The 16,624-nt window shown below is 41.7% G+C and overlaps 1 protein-coding gene and 1 pseudogene across 2 annotated transcripts in view; one reads left to right on the top strand and one right to left on the bottom strand.

The window, feature by feature from the left end:
• Positions 1–16,624, top strand: part of PRKAR2B (protein kinase cAMP-dependent type II regulatory subunit beta) — a 182,225-nt gene that overhangs the window by 14,514 nt on the left and 151,087 nt on the right. The window lies entirely within an intron of this gene.
• On the bottom strand, positions 50–1,744 carry LOC307192020 (large ribosomal subunit protein uL22m-like; annotated as a pseudogene). The gene is made up of 2 exons: positions 613–1,744; positions 50–153 (listed from the first exon to the last, which is right to left on the bottom strand). The product of its transcript is annotated as a large ribosomal subunit protein uL22m-like (transcript).

Raw genomic sequence — 16,624 nt, 5'->3', positions numbered from 1 at the left:
GGGAACTTGGGTGGCAGGTCGACTGGTCAGAAGGGAAGGGCAGCCTGAGCTACCTGTGAACGCAGAGATGCCGAGGTTGGAGGAGGAAAGGAGAGCTGCCAGGGCGGCAGCAGGAGCTGACCAGAGGGACTTTGTTGAAGCAGAGCAGGAAAGCTGTTTAAGCAGCCAGTTTTCTGCTGGCTTTGGCCAAGGGGCTAGTGGAGATGAGCTATCAGCTGCAAACGGAGCCAGTGGAGGAGAGGGAGAGCAGAGGGAAGTTGAAGAATTAGGGCAGACTGGTCAAAACGGAAGGCAGGCGGATATTGGACTAGCCATTTTTGCCTTCCGTAAAAAAGAGAAGGCGGGCGTCCCTGGTGGCGCAGTGGTTGAGAGTCCGCCTGCCGACGCAGGGGATGCGGGGTCGTGACCCGGTCCGGGAGGATCCCAGGTGCCGCGGAGCGGCTGGGCCCGTGAGCCATGGCCGCTGAGCCTGCACGTCCGGAGCCTGTGCTCTGCAACCGGAGAGGCTACAACAGTGAGAGGCCAGCATACCGCAAAAAAAAAAAAAAAAAAAAAAAAAAGCATTTGTCTTTAAATTTGGTTTTTTTAGGAAACAAATGGTAAAATATATACACTGTGGATTCTGAATTTCCGCATCACAGAGTGTGAATGTGATGGTCCGGTTTCAAAGCTCTTGAATATATTCTTTGGTGTGGGTGACACTGTCTTTGGTATCTCACGTGGAGGTGGGAGGCCTTCCACCAACTTCGCAAAATAATGGCAACAAACCTCCATGATCCCGAAGCCACCTCCATGGTGGTATCAGATGTGTTTCAGGTACTGGCCTCTCCCTGAAGTGGACTCAAGCTGTATATATTCAGCTGGATCTGAATTCCACATTGTGGTCTCTCACTGCCATATCTTGTGCTTCTAAGAGAACCTCCTCCATTATTTGGGCCCCTTTTTCGTCACTAAATTCCAGTTGAGCTAAAGCATGGTCAGTGGAGATTCCTCGAATCCGTTTAGCCAAATACCACATCTTGTCTTTGCTGTACTTTGTCTTCGACAAATGTAGATTTCAGCTGGCCTCTGAGGAGGTCCTTCAGGTAGTTGTGGAGGATAAACAATTTTTTTTCTCCCATTTTCGAGAAATTTCAAGAGAAACACTGGTGTGGATATGTGGTTAGGGTAAAATGTAATGAGATGAAAGGAACCCCAAGACCAGCTTCCCCCTCAGATTCTGCATCCATAACGCCTCCCAACGTTCCAGTCTTGCCACTGCCATCTTTCCTGGAACTCGTAAGTTGTTTATTTGGGAATGTGATTCTGGGGGCAATAGGGCAGGACAGGAGAGGGGAACAGGGAAGGAGAGAGAAACAATACAAGGCTATGAAACTGAACTGGCCATCGCTAAGGACACGTGGTGCTCCATCCTGACCAGACCTTCTGAAGAGCTGATGGAAAGCACCTCTGAACTGTCAACAGAGGGGAGGACATGGGGAACGGTTGTTAATTCCCCCACGCTTCTGGGCTGTGCACAGGTCGGTTCCCACAGGGATCCCTTGCCTCAGCATCATCAAAACCCCAAGGCCAGAACTGAGAGGTTCACTGCACAGGCTCAAGTGCATCCGCACGAGGTCCATCAAAGCCCACAGGAAACTGGTCATCACAGCAGTGGCCGGATAGGGGCTGGGGCTGGGAGGTTTGGACGTGGGGCGCAGTCACACCTGGCTTCTCTCTGATCTGCTGGTGCCCTGCCTCTAAGTCCAGTTCACAGAGTCCTGATCAAGGTGGTGGCTAGTTGCAATCTTTGCAAGGACTTGACATAAAAGGACTAGTGGGACAAGCCGCAGCTAGTTTACAGGCCATTGTTCATATTTAAGACTTCCCTCCTTTGCCATAAACTGAGATCAGTGGTTCTCAAATTTTTCACAATAGAAACATCTGAGCAGCTTTTATAAAGTCCTTAGCCTAGCCTGTAACCCAGATAATAAACCAGTGTAGTTATCTGATTAGAAAATTAACATCGATAACAGCATTACCTAATTTACAGACATTGCTCAAATTTCCCCACTTGTCCTCTCCTGTCCTTTTTTTGTCCATGATCCAATCCGGGGTCAAATGCTTTCAGTTCTCCCGACTGCTTCGTGTCCTCCTACCTGCAAGAGTTCCTCAGTCTTTCCTTATCATGACCTTGACACTTTTGAAGAGGACAGGTCAGTTATTTTACAGAATGTGCCTCAGTTTGGGTTTGCCTGGTGATGTTTCATGATTCGACTGAGGTGGTACATTTTTGGCAAGAACATCTCAGAAGGAATATTGTGCACTTCTCAATGCATTATATTATGGTTATATGATGTTGATGTGTCTTACTAGTGGTGATGTTCATCTTGATCACCTGGTTAAGGTGATGTCTTCTAAGTTTCTCTAGTGTAAAGTTATAATTTTCCCCTTTGTAACCAATATATATCTTGTGGGGAGATTCTTTGAGACTATGCAAATACCCTGTTTCTCCTTATACTTTGCTCACTAACTATAGCATCCATCAGTGGTTCTTACCTACCACACTTACCACTAGGTATGTGCCTAATGTTGACTTTCTATATTCTTAATTCCTTCTACATTTATGAGTTGGAATTGTAATCTAAGTAAGAGCTAAACGTGCCTTTAAATAACTCAGAGAGTTTAACAGCCCTAGATAAAGGGGTTGGTTTGGGGCTTGACTGGAGGAATAAGTGAGAAACAAAACTATTGCCGTGAGTAGAGTGAAATTAGATACATGCTGGTGGTTTTCATTTAGGGCCTGATAATTTCACTGGATACGGGGAGCAGCCAGAGATGAGGAATGCATAGTTGGGATGTGTTTCAGGTATGAAACATAACACAGCAGTGTCTTCTAGAGTAAAAAAAATGTTGGCAGGGTGGGTGCAAGAGGGTTACTATGTGATATCTGTATCGAAAAGGAACACATTTATGCAAATATCCCAAGATTAATATCAGAAGAAAAGAAGGGCATGAAGGTACCAGCTGCAAAGATGCAGAACAAAAGCGAAAGAGGAAAAGTTCACACAGGAAGACAGAGAAGTTGTCTGAGGTGACGAAAAAGGTCGGGGGGTAGGGTAGTGGGCAGTGAGGGGAGACTTAAGAAGAAATGAGGAAATAAGGACACAGCTGGTGATCCCAGCAAAGGAAACTAGGAAAATTAGCTAGAGGTGGAAAACTCCTGAACCAAGAAAAGAAGAGAAGTAGGTCTTGCAGGGTAGGAGTCTGGCAGTCCCATTTCAGAACAAGGGCCTTGTCACTCAGGGGTCTGGGAAGAAAGGAATGGAAGGAAGGGAAGGAAGGGGAGAAGGACAAATTGAGTGTAAAGGGCATCCTAGCCATGAGTTTTTTAGGTACAATGACAAGAAGTCAGCTCAAACCACCTTAAGCGAAAAGCGACTCTCTGGGCTCCCAGATCTGGGAAAGTCAGGATAGGAGCTGACAGAGGGTTGCCAGCCCCCCAAACCCAAAGTTATAGGCCCTTGTCTCTCCCTCTCCTCCCTCCCCCACCATCCCTCAGTTCTTTTCTCTTGTGGGTATTGACCTTACTGCTTCCCATCTCAGATGGGCTTCCTGTGTGCAGACAGGGAAGATGGCTGCCTGTATCTCAAAGCTTTCATTGTCTCAGCTCAGCGGCCCTGGAGCAAAGACAGACTACTGTATCCCAGCATCTGCCTGTCAGTGCCAAAGAAGAACTCTGATTTGCTCTCCCTGGATCCCAGGCACACACTTTGAACCAGTCACTGCTGCTAGAGGAATGAAGTACTGTATGATTGGCCAGGCCTGGGTTAAATGCCCATACAGTGCTTTGGAATCTGGGCCGGACAAAGATTAATAGAATCACTTAGAATGGCAGTTACTCAAAGTAAAGAGATGTATTCTTACCAGAACAAGGGAGGGCAGACTTGCCAGGAACATTAAGAGATGCTTCCTACTGAAGACTCCCAGAAAGGACTTCTGGAAATAATAATAGTCAATTTTATTATAATAGCAAATATTCCCTGAGTGCTTACTATGTGATAGGCACTGTCCTAAGCCCTTTATGTGTATTGAAAGCTCATACCATGCCTAGATACTATTATTATCACCATTATACAGAGGAGGAAACAGACACAGTAGGTTGAGTCACTCGTCCAAGGGCCCACTGAAAATAAGCAGTAGAGCAAGGACTTCATCCAGGCAGTCTAAAAGAAGAGCCTGTGCTCTTAACCACTGACATGGGATCTGAGCAAGGTAGACATTTGAGAAATAAAAATAAAGTCAAATAAAAAAAAGACAGAGATTGAAGGAAGCCACGAAGGAGGGTTGATTAAATCCCCACAAAGAGGTTATAAACCTATCACAGCCAGTGATATTATAGCACTTACAGACAGTTAGAACTTAGACACTTAGAACTAGACTATAAAAACACTGCTTGGAGAAGTCTGAAGGTAGGTACTAGAAGAGAAAGAAGAATGTGGAAGACCAGTCCGTGGTATCCATGGGGAACTCAGATGAGGCTACTGATATTGTTTTCCAAATCTTTTCTATTTGGGTAAAATATACATAATACAAAATTTACCATCTTAACCATTTTTAAGTGTACAATTCAATGGTATTAAGTACATTAACATTGTTGTGCAACCATCACCACCATCCATCTCCAGATGTCTTACCATCTTACAAAACCTGAAACTCGGGCTTCCCTGGTGGCGCAGTGGTTGGGAGTGCGCCTGCCAGGGGACACGGGTTTGTGTCCCGGTCCAGGAGGATCCCACATGCCGCGGAGCGGCCGGGCCCGTGAGCCATGGCCGCTGAGCCTGCGCGTCCGGAGCCTGGGCTCCGCGGCAGGAGAGGCCGCAGCAGTGAGAGGCCCGCGTACCGCAAACAAACAAACGAACAAACAAACTGAAACTCTATACCAGTTAAACACTAACTACCTATTCCCCTCCTCTCCCTGGGCCCTGGCCACCACCATTCTACTTTCTGTCTCTGTGAATGTGACTATAGTATCTCATATAAGTGGAATTATATTTGTCTTTTTATGACAGGCTTATCTCACTAAGCAAAATGCCTTCAAGGTTCATTAACGTTGTACCATATGTCAGAATTTCCCTCCTTTTTGAGACTGAATAATATTCCATTGTATGTATATGACACATTTTTGCTTATCCATCCGTCAATGGACAAGGCTATTGATTTGTTGTTGTTGTTCAGTGGTGGAATAGGGAAGAATTTAGAACATGTTATTGTACTAGGGAAAGTAATAAATAGGCCGTTAGCCATCTTCTTCTGAAAAATACTCCTTGGACTTACCTCAAATTAATGGCAGTAGACCAGGAGTAGAAGAAACCCCCATGTTCATTGCAGCTCTGTTTACAATAGCCAAGATATGGAAACAACCTAAGTGTCCATCGACATATGAATGGATAAAGAAAATGTGGTATATATACACAATGGAAGATCATTCAGCCATAAAAAAGAATTTAATCATTTTTAACAACATGGATGGCACTTGGGGCCATTATGCTAAGTGAAGTGTCAGAAAGAAAGACTGGTACCATATGATCGCGCTTATATGTGGAATCTAAAACAGAAAACCAACCTCACAGATACAGAGGACAGATCGGTGGTTGCCAGAGGAGGAGGTTAGGGGTGGGCAACATGGGTGAAGAGAGACAAAAGGTACAAACTTCTAACTATAAAATAAATAAGTCATGAGGATGTAATGTACAGCATGGTAACTATAGTTAATAATACTGTACTGCATATTTGAAATTTGCTAGGAGAGTAAATCTTAAAAGTTCTTACACACAAGAAATTATGTATGTGTGGTGATGGATGTGAATGTCTTATCGTGGTGATCATCTCCCAATATATACAAATATAGGATCATCACGTTGTACACCTGAAACTAATGTTGTATGTCAATTATACCTCAGTTTTTTTAAAATATGAAAGTACATGTGAAGCACTAAGTCAATAAACAAATACTGGTTACTATTAATACTATATTAGAAGTGTTAGTATTGGTCCAGGAACCTCTATTTTTATTAGTGTTTTTCAATAAATTTATATAATGTGAAAAAAAATAGAAGGCATCAGAAACACTAATACTAAACCAAAGCTCCCTGTGACACACATAGGTTGCTTGGGTAACATGTATATCTTTATAATAAACCTGAAAGCATGAGGAGAGAGAATGCGTATAAAAAGCTTTTGGGACATGTACGGTGGTGGAGATGAGCCAGGCATTACTGCTCTCCTAGGAAATTAGTTGCTTGAAGACTGCTTCAGAAAGTGCAGTTCAGAAGAGTCAGCCCAGGAGCCTGTCGGCTGGGCGGCAGTGATCCTGGGAGGTTCTGACCCAGCCGTCATTCTCTGGGCACTGCCCTTGCTGCCAGTGGCTTAGAGCCCCGTTACTCTTTGCCCCAAGGAGCATGTTGCAAGATAACTCAGACGTTCAAGTGCCCGCTAACTCTCCATGCTATTTCCACAGCTTTGAACTTACACCCAATTCGCCCTTGTATTTCTCATCTGTGAATTTCTGCCAGTATTTTCTCTATTTCCTCTAGCCCTAAGGCCTCTCTGACCTCCTTAGGGGCCACTGCATTTTCTACAAAGACCCAGAGGAGCATTTGGATTGACCCGCTACATTTCGCTAAGCATCCAACTCTGGCTATAGCAATCTGCCCCAAGAAAGGCGTTTAAACTTTCATTCAGTCCTGTCTTTTAACCTTTGTCATTTCTGAATATAAACATTAAGGCTGAGACTGAGCATAAACTGTCCCTTTTCTCAACCCATTTCATTACATACGAAGCACTGTCCCATTTTAAGACATTTGGAGGCATTTCTCACATTCTAGAGTAACTGTGTTCAGCAACCCTCACAGAAAATTCTATTATACTCTTGTCTAATCTTATTTGCTAAAGTTTCAACCTGCTATTTGTTGAGGGAGAGATTGCTTCAATATTGATTGTCCTCCGGTATCTTTTCTTCCCTTCTGTTACGGTGATGGAACCCTTGATTTGTAGACATTTACATAGATATTCAGTAAAAAGATTGCATTGTTCAACCTCCTGTACCATTAAGTGTGGTCATGTTACTGAGAGCTGGCCAGCTGCATGTGATGGGAAATATGTTCAACTCTGGGATGTGTCTTAATGGAGGGGCATGCCCATCATTCCTCCATTTTTGCAATATGGGTGTGGACGTAATGGTGTGTCATAATGGACTGTGTGGGTAAGGGCAATATCCTAAGTATCATAGACCAATAAGGTGGAAAAAACTTGGATCCCTGAATGACCTCATGGAGCAAAACCTCCATCCCATGCCTGGGACCATCTACTTCCTGACTGTAACCTGAGAGTAGATAAATTTCTACCCTGTGTAAGTCACAGTTACTTTGGGTCTCTGAGCATGCAGCAGAACCTATGTAATAAATACACTTGTAGATACACTTAATAGAGATGATCCTCAGTATACCAGATGTAGTGGAAATGTGTAGAGAATTTCAAGAAGCCCTTTCCTATGTTTGGGGGAATTCCCTATTACGTAAGTGTCAGTGGAAGATCCTGAAAACTCTAAATTACCGTGGCTTGGACCAAGATATAAATTTGTTTCTCCCTCAATTCACATAGAGTCCAGAGGCAGCTGCTCAAGGGCAGTATCATCAAGACTCAGGCTTCTTCTCTGTTACTATTCTGCCACTTTAGTATGTTGCCTCATGTTCCAAAATTGCTAGAGTGCCAGCGACCACGTCTGCATGACACCCAGAAGAGATAAAAGAACTCTTTCTTTAAGGACTGTGTCGTAAAGTTACACAATACTCCTTATATCTCATTGGACAAAATACGGTTAAAGGTAACTGTAAAGCAGACTGTGGAATATGGCCTTTTAGTGCGGTGATTTGCTATTCCAAATAAATTTGGGAAGAGGGAGAGAATGAATGTTGGGTAGTACTGTTTTACTTTTCTGATAGATTCTGTGTTGCTTTCTGAGTAATGGATTCAAGTAAAGTTAGGTGGAATAAAGAATATATAGTAATTAAGAGCCCAGCCATTGGAATCAGACTAGCCTAGTTGCAAACTCACTAGGTTTGTAACTTTGTACAAAATACTTAACTTCTTTGAGGTTCTGTCTCTTCATCAGTAAAATGGAGACAGTGATGCCTACTTCATAGTGTTATTACACAGATTAAATGCGATTTTATATATATGGCAGGTTAAAGATGGCCACAATCTCTTTGATATCCCTCCCATTGAGAGGTGAGGTCAGTGTCCATTCCCCCTTGAATCCAGGTGAGCCCTATGACTATTTTGACCACTAGACGATGGCAGAAGTGATGCTACGGCCCCCATTCAACATCACCTGATGCTGGAGTTGACCTAGTCACCACTGGCTGTGTGACCTTCTGAGGGTATAATACTAGCTGGAATTATTTTCCCTCTCTCATAATTTCACAGACTAGATCAAATTAGAAAAGTATCCATATTTATAGTCCCAGCTTCTACTTCTATCTCTTGGAATACTTGTTCTTGGAAGCCAGCTGCCACCTAGGAAGTATGACCACCCAGAGACCACCATGCCATGAGAAGCCTAAGCCATGCAGAGATGGGGGCCGAGGGGCACTGGGGTGCCAAACATGTGAATGCAGATGCCATCTTGGAAGATACCTACTGGAAACCCCAGCTGCCCTAGGGGATGCCATGTAGACCCTAGACAGATTGCCCAGCAAAATAAAAATGTTGTTTTAAGCCACCAACTTTTAGGGGTAGTTTGTACACAGCAGTAGATAACTAGAACAATGTACATAAGCACATGGTAAGTGCTTGACTGGGGTGCTGACGCTGATTCACGTTTAGCGGTGAGTACCCAGTGACTCTTTGGAAGTCCTCCTGCACAATGATGCCCTGGGTGAAAAATATCGCACATTGATGAAGAAGCACATATATTACTTTATCACACTGTTGTATTTTTACTATTTTGATAACAGTATTTTGATTTAGTTGGTTTCCTTTGTAATACTTGCATTTTCTTTTACACAGTTAAATACTTTATGCTGAGATAAAGTCCATAAATTTTCAATTAACTTCCAAAAGAATACATGACAAAAAACATGGAATAAGAAAAAAAAGAAATTAAGAATCCCTGTTGGATTGCCAATCATTAGAGAAATGCAAATCAAAATTACAATGAGGTACCACCTCACACCGGTCAGAATGGCCATCATCAAAAATCTACAAACAATAAATGCTGGAGAGGGTGTGGAGAGAAGGGAACCCTCCTGTACTATTGGTGGGAATGTAAATTGGTCACTGCCAATTTACAGTATGGAGGTTCCTTAAAAAACTAAAAATAGGGTTACCATATGATCCAGCAATCCCACTCCTGGGCATATATTGGGACAAAACTATAATTCAAAAAGATACATGCACCCCCGTGTTCATAGCAGCACTATTCACAATAGCCAAGACATGGAAACAACCTAAACGTCCATCGACAGATGAACAGATAAAGAAGATAAACACACACACACACTCACACACACAATGGAATATTACTCAGCCATAAAAAAGAATGAAATAATGCCATTTGCAGTTGCATGCATGGGCCTAGAGATTATCATACTAAGTGAAGTAAGTCAGAAAGAGAAAGACAAATACCATGTGATATCACTTATATGTGGAATCTAAAATATGACACAGATGAACTTATCTACAAAACAGAAATAGACTCACAGATATAGAGAACAGACTTGTGGCTGCCAAGGGGGAGGGGGGCAGGGAGGGTTGGACTGGGAATTTGGGATTAACAAATGCAAACTGTTATATATAGAATGGATAAACATCAAGGTCCTATTGTATAGCACAGGGATCTGCATTCAATATCCTGTGATAAACCATAATGGAAAGCAGAGTCCCCTTCCTCCCCACCTCCACAGCTATACAGTGGACTGTATTTATTTTAAGCTATACAGCTTAAAATAAACTTTTATTGTGTTAAGCCACTGAGATCTTAGTTACTTTATTTAGCCTACACTTCCTAGCAGAGTGTCTAATTATAGAAGAATACATTTATACCCATCAAAGAAAGCCTACCAGAAGGAGAGACTATGATGAGGACAGAAAAGTTTAGCCAGGCTAATATAAAAAGATGGGAGTGACTCTGAAGACTGTAGGCTGTCTCATAGACGACCTCAGCATGGCCCTTCCTGCCCTAGAGTCCCTTTTTGCCCAGGATCCACCATCTCCCCCATGCAGACTCTTGGGCTCCTGGCCTTTTCCTTGAGGCCGACCCTTTGCCTCCTCTAGGTTTCTTCCAGGTTCACTGAGAGCTGGCTGTCGCTCAGTGTTGACCTCTGCTTCCTTTGGGCACTGGCCTCTGCCTCTCCTTGGCTCAGGTTGGTCTCCTTGGCTTCACCCCATGCCTCATTCTCAGCCTTGGCTTTAGGTCTCCTGGCTTGAATCCCACCTAGGACCCAGAGGGTCCCCTGCCCAATATTGCCTGATGCGAGAGTTAACCCAGTCACCCTTGGTTGAGTGAACTTCTGAGGGTTAGTCCAACACTAGTTTGGGTTATTTTTCCTTTCGCGTAATTTCTTTGAGCTGAATAAGTTCGAAGAATGTCTATATTTATACTCTCAGCTGTTCATGTTATCAATCATATATTACATGAAAGAAAAAAAAACCCCTGTTTATCAAGCACCTTACTGTGTGTCAACCAATGTGTGAAACACTTCTGCATTTCATTTAATCATTGCCAAAATGCTCCTTTGAGGGAGGTGTTTTAGCTGCACATTTCCGGAAGGAAAAAAAAATGAAGCACTGTAAGATTAAGTTATTGCCTAAGATCGTACAGCTAGAAGTGAAGCAGGGAATCTGAACTAGATTCATCTCTTCCCACAGCCCATTCTCTTTCACTCCACAGTGTTGACTCCGACCACGCCATTCTGGTATAATTATTCAAACAAGGCATATAAAGTTCTAGGGGGGCCTGGGGAAAATAGAAAGTGCAAATGTACAGGACCTGTCCTGAGCATCAGAATATTTCTTATTTCTCTTGATAACTTGAGTCATGGAACAGACATAAGACCATCATTTGTCAGTGACATTAAGGTGATTAGTTGAGCAGCAATAAAACATAATCATGGTAGAATTTAATAAACACGAAACTTCAGAAGGAAAAATGCAAATGCACACTTCAGAGGATCAATTGCTGCAAAAGTTTACTTAAAAATATTCTCAGGTTCATAGTGACTCAGCAGGACAGCCCTAATGATACATTTTGATGTTGGTGATAGTGTCGCGTATTGTGGTGTTGTTTTTTCAAGTATGACTCCAGGAGTTGTTAGCAAAAGCATGACGTGCAGAGACCATGATGTAATTTTTCCACCTGTTCAACCTTGGTCAGGACTTCATTGGATTATGTGGCCATTTTAGAGCCATTCAGTTGCGAGGGATATGTGAAGATCTTGGGCATGTTCCAGAGGCCAGGCAATAATAATTATTAGCTTGGGGTAAAGAGCCTTATTAACAAAGCCCAGGGGACCAGGGTGATTGAGAAGGAGAAGAGAACAGTGATTAGGATGAAAAATTAGGAATTTCAGTCACTGTAGTAGTGTTTTTCTAAGTGTGCCCCAGAGCCATACCCATCAGCATCACCTGAGATGCATGTAAGAAATGCAAATCTTGGGAAAACCCCAAACCTACTAAACCGAAATTCTGTTGAGGGAGGAGAAAACCCCACAAGGATTATGCACACTGAAGTTGAGAATCTTCGTGCCAGTGGTTCTCAGCCTTAGCTGCACGTTGGAGTTACCTGGAGACCCACCTCAGAAATTCTGATGAATTGGTCTGGGATGACTCCAAGACATCAGACTTAAAAGCTCCCCAGGTGATTGTAATGTACACCCAAGGTTGACAATCTCTGCTTTCTGCTAAAACGTAACGTACAAATGCCCGCAAGCAACTGTCCAACTTCCATTGAATCTAGTTGAACACTTTAACTAGACAATTCCTTAAAATTTGTGTCATCTTTCCAACATAAATGCATTTTCTTTGTATAAGTGATTTGTCTGTTCTCTTAATCAGGACCTGAGACTCAAAGTCATTGTGAACAAAGTTATTATTTTCTCAGTACTGGAGACTTCAGTGACTGTGAAGTATGACAAAGAAAAATATGATAGAGTGCTTTTAAACAATGGTGTATGTCAGAGCCCCTTGGTCCTCACTGTGGTCTTGCTATCCTCGGTGGTCCTGCATCGTCTTCAACTCCAGGTAGAAAATCTGCTCGTTAGAATTAAAGACAATGAGCGCAAATTTATTTGAAGACATATTTGATCAGAACCCGGAGAACAAGGTGCCTTCCCAGTTGGGGGAGTGTCCTGGTGGTTATCAGGTACAGCAGACAACTCTTCCGTATCAGAAGAGGAACAATTACTGCTGCCGATATTAGCCGTTTGAGCCTTAGATTAAATTGGAGTCCTTTACCAGGGAGCTTTGCATTCTGGACCTTATCTGATTATGTGATGACATTAATTGGCCCCTGAAGGTACTTGACTGGATTTTTGGTAGAGGCTCTTCCCTTACACTCCTGAAATTACACCTTAGAGAACTCTTTTTTCTGTATAGATGTGTAATTTTGCACATTATCTTTGTTTAAATTGTGGTAAAATACGCTTAACATAAAATGCACTATCGTAGCCGTTTTTCTGTGTACAGATCAATAGTGTTAAGTACATGCACATTGTGCAACCAACCTCCAGAATTCTTTGCATCTACCCATTAAACAACTTCCCATTCTCCCCTCCCCACAGCTGCACGTATCTTTTGAACAGGAGGGTCATCAGTTTAATCTTCTTTTTAAAAAGTGTCCTAAAATTCATTGGTCTACTTAGTTTTAGCCACATTTGCCGGCCCAATCTTATGAAATCAAAATATTTTCTTTCTCCTTCACGGGTCCACATATCACTGAGGTAAGTCATCACATACTCCAAAAGCAAAAACATGCTGGTTTTTCTTTAAATAAAATGTCCACTTAAGTTAAATGTCCATTTAAAAAAGAATGAAAGTGGAATACTATAAATTGAATTTCTCTTGAGAGAAAACCTAAAATTTTGATAATACCTGTGCTGGAGAAATAATAACTCTCAAATATTGGTGGCAGAGAAAACTAATTCAACAGATTAGACAATCTATGTCAAAATTTCAGATGTAGGTATCTTTTCACCAGCTATTCAACTGCCAAGTCTTTACAGATATATTCACAAAAAATAAAAACAACTTAAATGTTAATCAATAGGAGACTGGTTAAATACTTTCTGTATACAATATAATGAACTATTATACAACCGTTAAAAATAGTGGGATAGCTCTGTGTGTGCTAATATGGGAAGATCTGCAAATATATATTTAAAAAAATATAATGAAATGAGTGTGAAAGTTTTTAATTATATACATACACCCACCCACCCACCCACACACACACACACACACACACACATATATATACAGGTGTCTGGGGATACATTCCCTTTTTTTGAAGGATATACAAGCAATTATTAACAATTGGCCCTTTGGGGGACTTTCCTGGTGGCGCAGTGGTTAAGAATCCACCTGCCAATGCAGGGGACACCGGTTCGAGCCCTTGTCCGGGAAGATCCCACATGCCGCGGAGCAACTAAGCCCATGCGCCACAACTACTGAGCCTGCGCTCTAGAGCCCGCGAGCCACAACTACTGAGCCTATGCGCCTAGAGCCCGTGCTCCACAAGAGAAGCCACCACAATGAGAATCCTGCTCACCACAATGAAGAGTAGCCCCCGCTCGCTGCAACTAGAGAAAGCCCGTGTGCAGCAACGAAGACCCAATACAGCCCAAAATAAATATTTGTAAAAATATATATATATTGGTCCTTTGGGAAAAGAGGCTGGTGATTGGGAAGGGGTGTCGGTGGGAAGGAGCACATCTATTTTTCATTTACACCTCTCAGCACTAGTTGAATTTTTTAAAACATGGGCTTGTATTACTTTAAAAAGGTTTTAAATGTCAACTTAGTTATCTAGTCAGTGAGATTATGGAACATTTAAACTTTAGTCTTTATCATTTTTTCTATATAAAGAAGTACATTTTTTAAAAACTCTGTTCACATGAAAACAAATCAAAATACAATAAAACATGAAATTTTATTTCATAACTTAGATATTTGAGCAAATAATTACTTTCATGACCAGTTTAAGTCATATAGTCTTCCATGTTTTATGTCTCTACAATAAAAAACCAAATCAAACTAAATCAACCAAACAAACCAACCGTGTTTTATTTTCACTTTTGACAAGAGAATAAATTGCATTTGCTAAAAATCCCCTCAGTTTCCTTCTTTTTTTTTTTTTTTTTGGTACGCGGGCCTCTCACTGTTGTGGCGTCTCCGCGGCATGTGGGATCTTCCCGGACCTGGGCACGCACCCGCGTCCCCTGCATCGGCAGGGGGACTGTCAACCACTGCGCCACCAGGGAAGCCCCAGTTTCCTTCTTAATGTTCTGCAAAATGTCTTTGTTGAAGCTTTGTAATTTTATTATTTATTTAAGCTTTAGTACAGTATTCATCATTTTCTATAGATTTTGCTTAGACAGTTTTGCTCAAAGATTCTGTTGTCCCATTGAATAGAATATAACATCTATGGATCTCTCAGGGTATGAGACACTTGAAGATTGCCCTTGCGATAACGTTGTCTTGTATTAAGATTGCCCCTTTTTCTTCTTCCAGTCTGGGAGTTAAAAAAACTTTGTTGCAGGTGAAAATATTCTGCTTTTCTCAGGTCAAAAAGACAGTCTTAATATCCATACTCTTAACACTCAGTGCAGTAGAACAAAAGGTCTTCCTACCTCTGGAAAGAAGCTCAGGATTTCCAAATATAAGAAAATATTTCCTTTTTTCTGTTGTGAACGGGACATGTGATATCAATTATGTGGTTATTATAGTTAACATAATGTTTGTCTCCGGGCATTAATAAACACATTGAAGAGCTATACAAATCAAAGCTGTCCTGTAAATCAACAAATAAGCCACACTGTTGTAACAGATCAGTTCTTAATGACTTTATAAAAGAAGATATTTTTGTTTAAAACAGACCACTTTGAAAGACAATAAACAAAACTCAAGCTCACTCTTAGTTACCAGAATATTAGAGTTACAAAGAAGTCCAAGCTACTTTATATAATTTTAAATGGTGTTCCTAATTGAACTCATCCTACTGCATCCCAGCATAAAAATGCAGAATGTACTTATTTAGAATTGAGTAATACTCATAGGAAAATAAATTTCTGGCAAGTGTACAAACTATGTGTGGTTCCCATAGAATTAAACAAAAATAGATCTTGTTCAAAATAACAATAAAAATCCCATGGGACTGACTAATAAAAGATGGCTGGCACAATTTGAATTCCATTACAAAGGCTAACGAAGAACTTTAAAAAGTGGTAACAGTAGAATCATCATTCTTTGTAGCTGTGGCAGCCATCTTGGAACTACCCTGGTGACCATGACTTCAGAGAATTCAGGCTACTAACCACACTGGAAAAAACAAAGCTTGTTTTTCTGTATTTTGGGATTTTAACAAACCAAGAGTGGACTGTACAGACACCGCAGACTTTAGGCGTTGTGCTGATTACGGAAGAATCATACCTTAATTACAACTTCTTGTTTATGTGTGCTAAAGTTTCTAAGATTTTATTCCATTGATCAGAGGTTTTTCTTGCTCTCAGATTCTAAAAGAAGAATAATGTGATCAGAATATATTGTTCTTTAAGTTTTTTTACCTAAGGATGACGATCATCACATCAGATTTTCAATTCACTTTGCTTACTATAAATATAGCATAGTCCCAAACCCCTTCCACTGTCATATAATTTTTGCTGTATTCAATAATAGCAATTGATTTATAACCATAGCTAAATGGTTATGTAATTTGTATATAGTTATAAGAATTTTCTTATAATAAGCTCAGTAATCAGGAAAAAATCCTTTATTCTGAATATGTGTCTTGGAAAATACAGTCATTTAAAATATAGTAATGATTCCAATGTGCCTACTTTCTTTTCTGGGAAGAGTCTCCTAAGAGATATTAGGAGGAAAAGGTTCCAGTAAGGAACGCATAAAATGCAAACAATTTGTGTATATGTATAAGTGTCAGCGGGTTTGCCCTTGGAAATGTCTGGATGAGGTTATTCCCCATTCCCCCATCCTTTCTAAAGAGAAGAAAAACATTTCTGCTGGCTGCTGTTGGTAGGACAAATGACCAGGTCCATCCAAGCCCCAGCAGACTAGAGAGGAGTTCTCCACATGACCTCAACCCTGCTGGTGCACAGGGGTCCTGTCTTCCCATCTCAGTGGTCTTTGAGTGGCCATGAGGTACCACGGAGTCATAGCTAGTATCAGGGAAATTGTCTTTCAAAACTGATTGGACATACTACAATATGTGTTTAGAATGGTGTTATTAGCGGGCTTCCCTGGTGGCGCAGTGGTTGAGAGTCCGCCTGCCAATGCAGGGGACATGGGTTCGTGCCCCGGTCCGGGAGGATCCCACATGCCGCGGAGCGGCTGGGCCTGTGAGCCATGGCCGCTG

The sequence above is a fragment of the Stenella coeruleoalba genome (genome assembly GCF_951394435.1).
Source record: "Stenella coeruleoalba genome assembly, chromosome: 9".
Classification (NCBI taxonomy): domain Eukaryota; kingdom Metazoa; phylum Chordata; class Mammalia; order Artiodactyla; family Delphinidae; genus Stenella; species Stenella coeruleoalba.
The sequence above is the reverse complement of the archived record's forward strand: the minus strand, read 5'-3'. Positions and strand labels throughout refer to the sequence as shown.